This window comes from Lytechinus pictus, chromosome 8 (genome assembly GCF_037042905.1).
Source record: "Lytechinus pictus isolate F3 Inbred chromosome 8, Lp3.0, whole genome shotgun sequence".
Classification (NCBI taxonomy): domain Eukaryota; kingdom Metazoa; phylum Echinodermata; class Echinoidea; order Temnopleuroida; family Toxopneustidae; genus Lytechinus; species Lytechinus pictus.
Window position 1 is genome coordinate 27,554,612 of NC_087252.1, and position 10,946 is coordinate 27,565,557.

Here is a 10,946-nt window from a genome sequence, read left to right on the forward strand (position 1 = left end):
ATCGATCTTACCTCGCGCGAGAAGGAAAGCAACATTAGTCCTAAAGGCCATTTTGAAATTGCCTTTCATTCAAGAATGATTCTTTCACAACCCATCGACTTCTTTTCACCGATATATTCCTTCAGACAATTGGGATAAAATGGGACATCAAGCTGGCTTTTGATAAGTGGGCCGCGATCTCAACTGGAGGGGCGTCTGCCATTGGGGTCACCGCCCTGCCCCAACAATGTGACCTATTCACGATCCTGCCACTTGTCCGGGGTAGACAAAGGTGCCACTGATGTTCGGAGAAAAACCCCAATATTGCATTCCAACCCCATAACCTCACCTATGGGCAAAGTCTTCGGAATCAGACCCCTTTTGCGAGGTCCTCAATACATCATTTAGCTGTGGCGTGCAGAATTTTAAAAGTCGGACGTGGAACAGGGATGACTCCGTGGATGAAGGAGTCTTTGGCGTCGATGGTGGAGAAACATCCCCCTTGTCATGTTGTGTAAACTGCATGCAAGACTCGACTGTTATTGATGACCCAGGCCTTTCGATTCAATAAAGACATCCGTCGATCGGATCACTGTGAAGTCCGAGTTTTTGCGAGGAGCCCCATGCATTGGCCTATTAGATGGGCCTACATACAAGTAATAAATAATAAAGTAGCACATGGGGGCTGATTTTTCAAATTTGAGGAGGCTTGGGCGGTTTCTTGCAAACTGGAAGTACAGAACCTCTTGCATACAGACAGGACATATACCTCGTTCAAATTCATTGAAGTAAAATAATACCAAGGTTTACCCCGTCTGGGATAGTTTGTCCATGGAGCTATTATGGTCTGTCCTAATAGCTCCATGGTCTGTCCATGATTGTGCATAAGACTCTTTTGGGGGTCTGTTTCCCCAGACTATTTTGGTCAACGATCAAACAGAGATCGAACTCTTTCGTTTTCGATGTGATCCCTGATATGATTATTTCAACAATCTCCGTAAAAGTTGAGGACACAAAGCCCTGTCCTCTAAATCCTTCTTTTCTTTTCAATGACGCCTCTCCCTTGCTTCTGTGTGCACCCCATTGTATAGTCTAATTGTAAATAGCTGGAGACGTTTAATTGAATAGACTCGTTCCTGGGCGGTCGGACGTCTCTTTCTCCTTGCAGATTGGAAATTGTGACGGTAAGGGCGACAAAGCCACAAATAAAGACCAAGAAACAATGGTCCTATTCTGTACATGAAATGCCTCCCTTCCAAATCTTTGGTTTAGTTTGTATTTTCAATTGAAAGATTAGGCGCCTGTCACTTTGTTTAGTGTGTGTGCGCCGCTATGTAACGTCGAAGATTCCCCCCGCTTTGCTCAGCAGAAGAATCGGATATATAGCGGTCTTCATATAAATGTTTACTCTTAAAAGGATTTATACATTAGATTTGATTTTATTCCTTTTATTTATTTTTTCATTTACTGTCAATGTCATTCATTTTTTTAATTGATTATTTATGTATCTATTATAATTTTTTTCATTTTTATTTATTTATTAATTTTTATTTATTTATTATTATTATTATTTATTTATTATTATTATTTATTTATTTTATTTATTTTTTTTTTTTTTTTTTGGGGGGGGTACTGCTTGAGTTTGCTTCCGATTAATTTGCTGTATATAGTCTATCAATAATGTTTGGTCTCATCAAATTATCAGTACAAGCAGGGACGAGCTCACGTCCCTGGTACAAGCTAGGAAGTTTAAGCGGGTGTAGATATACATGGTTGGCAACCATTAGCGGTGCTTCGGCTTCGGGACTAAATGTCATTTAAGAATTTATAGGCTTATGTAAATTTTCCCCTAATATGGGGACGTCCCCACTCTGCAAGTTGGGCTTACAAAAAAGTCATGACTTAATATCATCTGGACGTTGGAGTGATGGTCAACAAGTTTTTCTGTTGATGGACCCGTTTATGCAACTAAATTTTAGATACGGTCTGTCAATTGCCATGATGTTGAGTCTCATGAAATATTATGGAAATCGATTAATCTCTGACTGACGAATGGGCATGGTCTGGCTCTGCGTCTAGTCTGCTTTGCAAACCCTTCACTCGAGTTAAGGGTCTGAATTGCAGCCTACTCATGCCTTGTGTACTGAGGGCCTTGAAACAGCAAGTTTTGTATGTGCTAGTCTTTGCGTGGAGACACACTTGTTGATCAAAGTTTCAATCAGGGTCTGTGCCTGCAGACTACCCTCGGCCTGACATTGAGATGGCATTTTGTGATTTCGCGGAAACCCACTCTCAATAGATAATGTCAGGGATTAGCACAGATACCTGGCAATCAGAAGGTTTCTTCTATTAGATGGGTGGGGGTTGGAGAGGGGCCGTAATGCTGGCTTCACGTAAGGAGGAACAAAAATTACCTGCATACATCAGGCAGGCCTGCAAAATATATATTTTTTTTTGTTGGGGGGGGGGGGGGGGAGTCCACGAGGCCGACTGTTGCTGAAAGTTTGTTGTTGACGTACTGTGTATGGCAGGAATAGGATTTTTGAATTGAAAATAGGATATTTTCAGAGAAAATAGTAGGATATTGGTCCAATTAGGTTGGAAACTCTGGGCATCTCCTTACACATACTTTCCACATTTCTCGATCTTTTCTGGCTCCTCCACCGGGTTTCCGATAATATGAGCCGATGATTGATGTAATCATCGATAAGCGATCTTTGGAAATTATGCACCTGCACGGGAAATCCCCTTTCATCTTCTTCTGAATGTTTCATGGCATCGGAACTTATGGGACCTCTCCAGGTAGGTACCCCTTACACAAAGCCTTGCGATGAATAGCAAATATGAAAGAACACTTCTGATTGGTTATGCGCGTGCAACAAAGATCTTGACTGGTCGGTTGATTGATCGCTAATCTTTGTGTTACCGGTCCCCAGGTACCTTCATTCACTTCGTTCCAAACTCGGTCCATCACCAGGGAGCTGGTTTAAAGAGCTTTGAGGCAAAATTAATGATAATGTGTTAAATAAGCGGAAGGCTTAATGAGACCAGACGTCAGAGAAAGGTAAATGGCCAATTCGTCGATTGTTAACCCGTCCACCCATCCCATGGTCTATACCTTCATTTAGTCTACATAATGCCATTCCGTCTAACAACATTTCGTCTAACAACCATTTGATCCAGTAACCATTCGGTCCAACAATGATCACTTCGTCTCTTAACCATTTAATCTAATCCACACTTTCTTTTCATTCATTTCGCCCAATTAACACTTAATCCAATTAGATCAAATTACTGGTGAGTGGGCGAATGGCAGTTCTGATAGGCAAAAAGAAAAAATCGTGATAGATTACCCCCCATTCAAGAAAAACAACAACAGATAAACAAACAAAAATAAAAACAGAACCGGTAATCGAAACTTCATGTTTCTAAACCTTCCTCATTAGCACTGCGCCCTCTACCATTGGGTTTCTCATCTTTGTGTCTCTCCAAGTCTCCATACAACTCAAGGTTTTCTGCCTCACTCCTGTTTAATTAACTCTATAAATTATTATTTGTCCTGAATAAATTTGCCTCTAATTTCATGTGATGTTGCTGTGTGACTTGATGTCAGCGCGTGCGACATTTTGATATTAAATACTTCTTAGGATCTAATTTCCTTTTCCTTTTTTTTTAGGCGAGCTGCTGGAATGTACAAAGATGGCACGGCGCCATAGACTGCTAGGTTCATTCTCAGACCCCATTTTAGTTGATTGCCATCACCGTCACCCTCCCTCATCATTATCGTTAAATCAACACCATTATCATTGTCATCGACTCATCGTCATTCATCAGCATTATCACAATCGTCATTGTAATCATTATGACGATGAATTAATGATGTTTAAATTTATGTGAAGTATAAAGGAAGATATTCAAAAGTCTTGGGTCTAATATGGATTGCAACCCCCACAGGGTCACATAATAATGAATAAAGGAAAAAAGACCCGAAAATTTATGTATCATATTGTATTAATCCACAATAATGTTTTATCATTGTCCTTTCAATTGAATGATTGGTATTTTGATATACCTAAACATCACAATTGATTGTTTATTTGATGGCCCTCCCTTTTTAAAGCTAAATGAAAGTAGTTGCAGTAAAACACTAATTTCGTGAGAAAGTCTGTAAAACCAAGGTTAATTATGACTATAATTATCGTGGATCTAGATCTGGTACAGTTACATAAACTGAACTTTGTGAAATCATAAAATCTAAGCCGAAATACGATCACACTGAAGATCGCCAACACAGATAGGCACACATGGGACAGTGTATTATTATTGCTGGAATAAAGACCCGACGGAAGTGACCGAATCCGCGCTTATTTTGCTTATTTCTCAGCAATTACACAATTTTTTCCAGAATCCTTTGGCACATATTTTTTATTCATACAAACAGACGCTTGGGTGGTCATTATATTAGATTCTGTAAAAAGTCATTTTGAGATCGTTACCAGAACTGGAATTTACCTTTAAAGAGAGGGAGAGAGAGGGGGGGGGGGGGGGTATATATCAAAGCATCCACCATGAAGCTAAGCAACTTCAAGTTCGAAATGTTATCATAATGAGGAGTGGATCGAAGCGAATATAAAAATCAGTTCCCTAGCAACTTGAAACCGAGACTATATAACAAGTCTCGTCGCTCGCCACAACAGGGAAGTATTTACTCACAACGCCATGAAGATTTCCCGCGAAAACTCGATCATTTCGTCCTATCCGCAGACCGCAGGTTTCCGAGTCACCTCAGACTCAGTCACGTGACTCATTTGCTAGCTTTCTTGTTAATTAGTTTACCTTCGACCAGACGATGAAATGGCAAAGAACACACAGTCATTTGGAGCAAGTCTAAACTTTATTTATTTATTAATTTTTTTTTTTTTTACATTTGTTGTTTATATCGGACCTGGGGGCCGTTTCATAAAGCTGTTCGTAAGTTAAGAGCGACTTTAAGAACGACTGGTGAACCTTTCTTACGCGCTAAACTGTCGCCAATGAATACCATTTATCTGGTTATTGAATGAGATGATATACATGATTTTGGCGGGAATAGCAGTCGACGCAAAAAGAAGAAAAGGTATCGTATATCTTTCTGCGATCGGGATTGTTTGGAACCTGTCGCAAATAATAGTGCACTAGGTACTGAATCGGGATTCGGTGTCCACGGGAAAGGGGGGGGGGGGGATCTAAGGTCCCTTCCCACTTCCCCTTGTGTTCATATTATATTACACCTTGTACCGAAACGAACCCAAAACAATAATAAATTAATACCAACTTACCAAGGAGTTACTGAATTAACGGGTGTCCCTTTTAAACTAACATAAAAGAGTGGGGTTTTTTCCTAGGGAGGGGGGGGGGGGGCTTTACCCCCGTATTTTTTCGCCCTATGTGTGCTCTGCAGTCTGCACCCTTCACGCAATATGGGGCATGGTCGATTGGTCCAAATCAAACTCAAATTGCGATAGATTTTAAATTCAAATTGATACCAATGACAATTTCAGTTTGAATTGATGAAGACTGGGCCCAGATTGAATCTGCAAAATGGATTGATCACTGAAAAACACTGTTCCTTATTGACTGTGAAGACGCAACAGAAGCCTTCGTTACACTCCATCAGCTCAAGTGAATTAGGTTAAGTTTGCCGAAGGGGAAGTTTTCGTTGTCCCTTGATCCGGGAGTAATTTCCAGGGATCGGAGTTATCCCTCTATCCATCCCCTGCACGCTTCCGATATGAATCCCTTACTCATGGCATGGACCTATTACAAACCTTGTGAACGCTCTACTGGCTGCGTTTAAAACTAAATGAACGTAGTTGCAGTAAAATAATGATTTCGTAAGAAAGTCTGTAAAACCAAGGTAAAGTATTGATATATCAGCGTGGATCTAGATCTGGTACAATTACATAAACTAAACTTTGTGAAATCATAATATCTAGCTAAAAAAACGATCACACTGAAGATCGCCAACACAGATAGGCACACGTGGGACAGTGTATTATTATTGCTGGAATAAAGACCCGACGGAAGTGACCGAATCCGCGCTTATTTTGCTTATTTTTCAGCAATTACACAATTTCTTCCAGAATCCTTTGGCACATATTTTTTATTCATACAAACAGACACATCGGTGATCATTATATTAAATTCTGTAAAAAGTCATTTTGAGATCGTTCCCACAACTGGAATTTTTCTTTTAGGTCCATGCTCATGGTAAATAGCCACTTGGGCTACTCCCATTTCGTCTACTCTCCGTCCCGTCTCATCTGAGTTCGTCTACAATCAGCTCGTCTACTAACCATTTGGTCTAATTTGATTTAGCCGTGGTCATGTCCATGATATGGCTGACGTGTTGAATTACATAAGGTCTAATGGTACAATGTCTCTACTTGCCAACATCTCGTTGCAACTCAGCAGCAAGATCTGTGTGGTTAAACTGATTCATAAATATTGCTGTATGAATTTTATGCGGATCTACACGTATGACTGAATGACGTAGGTTACTATTTTCTTTATTCCACTCAAGTTATACACATTTCGTCTAATATCCACTTGGTCCAACACCACGTAGCCTTTATTGTTAAATCAACTGTTTATGAACCATATTTTCAGTCGACAAAGTAAACAAAATAAGCAGAAGAAGTGGAAATTAGACTACCCGACCTTTAAGTTTAGACATTAGTCGAATAATAGACCAAACGGAAATTAAATCAAATTGATATTGATAATATACCAAACTCACCATTTCGTCTAATAACCAGTTGGTCCAATAGCCATTTAGTCCATATACCATTTGGTCTAATTAGACTAAGTGTCAATTGGGCATAATGAATGAAAATATAAGTAACGAATATTAGACCAACTGGTTATGAGACGAAATGGTCATAGACCAACTGGTGATTAGACGAAGTGATGATTGGACCAAATGGTTGTTAGACGAAATGTTGATGGTCGGAATGACATTAGACTAAATGAAGTTAGACCATGTGGTGAGTGGACGAATTGGCAATTTATCTTTCTACCCACAGTCAGGTTGCTCTTTACATTTTCAAACTCCATTACAGTCTTGAAGGTTGTGAGGTGAAAGCGTTCTGAAAACTTGAAAACTTTGGCACTTTTTGAAAGGGGCCAATGGTTGAATATTTATTTCGAAATGATGAAATTTAGAAATAAACAATTATTTGAACAATCTTTCAAAATATATAGGACCTACGTGTATACATGGAGATTAATGTAAAAAAATGGAATTAATTGAATTGATCGGGCTCCGAAATAAAGGATGCTGAAACCAATGATTCAATGGAATTTTATCAGTCTATATTAGATTTTTGAAATTTTCGTTCACTCTCCATATTTTAACACAGTCAAAATTCTCAGAGTCAGAAGATGGGATTGTATTGTATCAAACGCGAGATGGCGTAAGTCAGATATGAACACTGCGGACAATTTTGGGGGAAGCTGAGAGCATTCACGTTGCTTCACATAGTAAACTAACCTTTATTATGCGCTTCGTACGCGTACTTTTTCTTTATTTTGATTCCAGAAATTATTTTGTCGATTTTTCCCCAAGAGTCTCAACAATTATTGAAATATCCAGAATTCTCTGCTGGTGCTTTCAAGACAGCAAATATATTTTCATACTGTTTTCACATACATGTAGACCAGCACATAGACAGCTCTCGGTGTTAACCGTGTGAAATTATTTCCACGTTACAGTGAAAGTGATATCTCCACATAATCCACAGTCTGTCCGCTATGTGAACATTTTGTGAACGTACTTTGAACTTTGAAAATATCAGATGAACACACTCAGTCTGAGCACAGTTTGAGCACACCCTAAACACACTCAGGACACACTTTGAACACACTGTGATCTCAACTTTGAACCATGGATAGTAGGTCCTTTTGAACACACACTGTGAAATACTCTAGACACACTTTGATGAACACACTTCGAGTTGTGGACACACTTTGAACAGACCATGAACTCAGTGTGAACACATTTTAACACTTGAAGCACACTGTGAACACACCCTGAACACACACTTTCAGTTGTGGACACACTTTGAACAGACCATAAGAACAATGTGAACACATTTGAACAGACTTTAAGCACACTGTGAACACATTGTGGGCGCAATGTAATCCCACCGTGGACATACTGTGAGCACTGTGTGGCACCGGGGCGTGACACTGTGGACGTTAATCGTGTGAAAATAATTCCAGGCTACAGTTATAGTGGTGTCTCAACATAGTCCACAGTCTGTCCACTATGTGAACAGTTTGTGAACAAACTTTGAAAGTACAATATGAACACACTCAGTCTGAGCACAGTTTGAGCACACCCTAAACACACTCAGGACACACTTTGAACACACTGTGATCTCAACTTTGAACCATGGATAGTAGGTCCTTTTGAACACACACTGTGAAATACTCTAGACACACTTTGATGAACACACTTCGAGTTGTGGACACACTTTGAACAGACCATGAACTCAGTGTGAACACATTTTAACACTTGAAGCACACTGTGAACACACCCTGAACACACACTTTCAGTTGTGGACACACTTTGAACAGACCATAAGAACAATGTGAACACATTTGAACAGACTTTAAGCACACTGTGAACACATTGTGGGCGCAATGTAATCCCACCGTGGACATACTGTGAGCACTGTGTGGCACCGGGGCGTGACACTGTGGACGTTAATCGTGTGAAAATAATTCCAGGCTACAGTTATAGTGGTGTCTCAACATAGTCCACAGTCTGTCCACTATGTGAACAGTTTGTGAACAAACTTTGAAAGTACAATATGAACACACTCAGTCTGAGCACACTTAGCACACCCTAAACACACTCTGGACACACTTTGAACACACTGTGATCACGATGGATAGTAGGTCCATGTTTGAACATGCACTGTGAAAACACTATTTACACAATTTGAACACACTTCGAGTTGTGGACACACTTTGAACAGACCATCAACACAGTGTAAACACATTTTGAACATACTTTAAGCACACTGTGAACACATTGTGGACACTTATCACACTGTGGACATTCTGTGAGCTCTGTGTGACACTGTAACCAGCGAAACATTGATTGTGAATACACATCAAGTTGTGAACACACCTTGAACGCACCATGAGCACAATATGAACACATTTTGAACACACTTTAAGCACACTGTGAACATACCCTGAACACATTGTAGACATAATGTACTCACACTTAGGACATATTGTGAGCACTGTGTCACACTGTGGAACTAGCGAAACATTGTGAACGCACTTCAAGTTGTGAACACACCTTGAACACAATATGAACACATTTTGAACACACTTTAAGCACGCTGTGAACACATTGTAGACATAATGTAATCACATTGTGGACTAATGTGATCATTGTGTGAAGCTAGCGAAATATTGTGAACACACTTCTCGTGAACACACTTTGAACACACCATGAACACAATATGAGCACACTGTGAACACACCCTGAGCACATTGTAGACGTAATAATCACACTCACTGTGGACGTACATGTATACTGTGAGCACTGTGTGACATTGTGTGATACCTGCGAGGTTCACCTGTTCTCTCTTATTCTCTATATCAATAATGCCGACTTATCTATCTATATATCCATCTATATCTATCTATCCATCCATCCATCTATATCTATCTGTGTATGTGTGCATCTATCTATCTATCTATCTGTCTATCTATCTACCCATCCATCTATATCTATCTATCTATCTAACTTTATCTGTTCTGTACATCTACATGTATACACCTGTCTCTGCATCGCTATCCTTATGCGTCACTGTGCGCAATTAGTCTGCTGTGCAAACCCTTCAATCGAGTTAAGGGTCTGAATGTGCAGCCTACTCATGCCTTGTGTACTGAAGGCCCTACAGCAAGTTTTGTATATGCTAGTCTTTGCGTGGAGACACACTTGCTGACCAAAGTTTCAATCAGGGTCTGTAGACTAGTGCGCAATATCGAGATGAAGAAGGAGGTAAGCAGAATAAGAAACGTAAACGGGAGTTCATTAGGAAATACTGACTGGCCATAGAAAATATTCAGTGACATAAAGAAATGGAATGATTTTGAAGAAGGGCAGAGAACGAACTTCTCTTTTTATGCAAAACGATCGATCGTGAAAGGGTTCCAGCGCTCACCTAGATTCACGACAAAGGGTATGAAAATATCCCCGGGCTCGAGGTCATGCGATAGCAATGATATCCAGGGAAAAAGAGGGTAAGGAATATTATACAAGAAGACAAATTCTATTGCATCATAAAGTGGTTTGTCTCCCTTTCAACCCTTGTCTGAAAATGATTTTATTTCACACAGTTTTTCACTAGCATGACTAGGACCCTCCTCGATGATATCATTTCGATATAGATCCACAAGATAAAGATTATCTTGTATAATTAAATGTCAAGTCCAACAAAGAACACAAAAAAATGATTTGAATAAAAAGAGAAAAATCAGAGATGCATAACACCGAAAATTTCATCGAAATCGGATGTAAAATAAGAGAGTTATGTAAGTGTTATGTAAATGAGAGATTTTTGTGCCATGCATTTTGGGAATATAAGCCATAGTGGTTATGGATCACTTTTAATCTTTTAAAATGAATTGTAAATAAAGGCTTCAATAAGGGGATAAGTTATTTTATTTTTTATTTCTGGGGCTATTGCTTTTATGTTTTTATGGAAAAGATGCGTCAGGGCAATGGGTGGGACTGGGAGTGTCGTGGATTGAGAACTAAAGCTCTTGGCAGTTTAGGAAGCGAGCGGATAATCCTCGGATTTTCATATTGTGTCACATGTATGGACTGGTCGAGATGACCCGAAGCAATGATTTCAATCCATGTTGGGTAAATACAATGTGCACTACTCGAATTTCGCAAA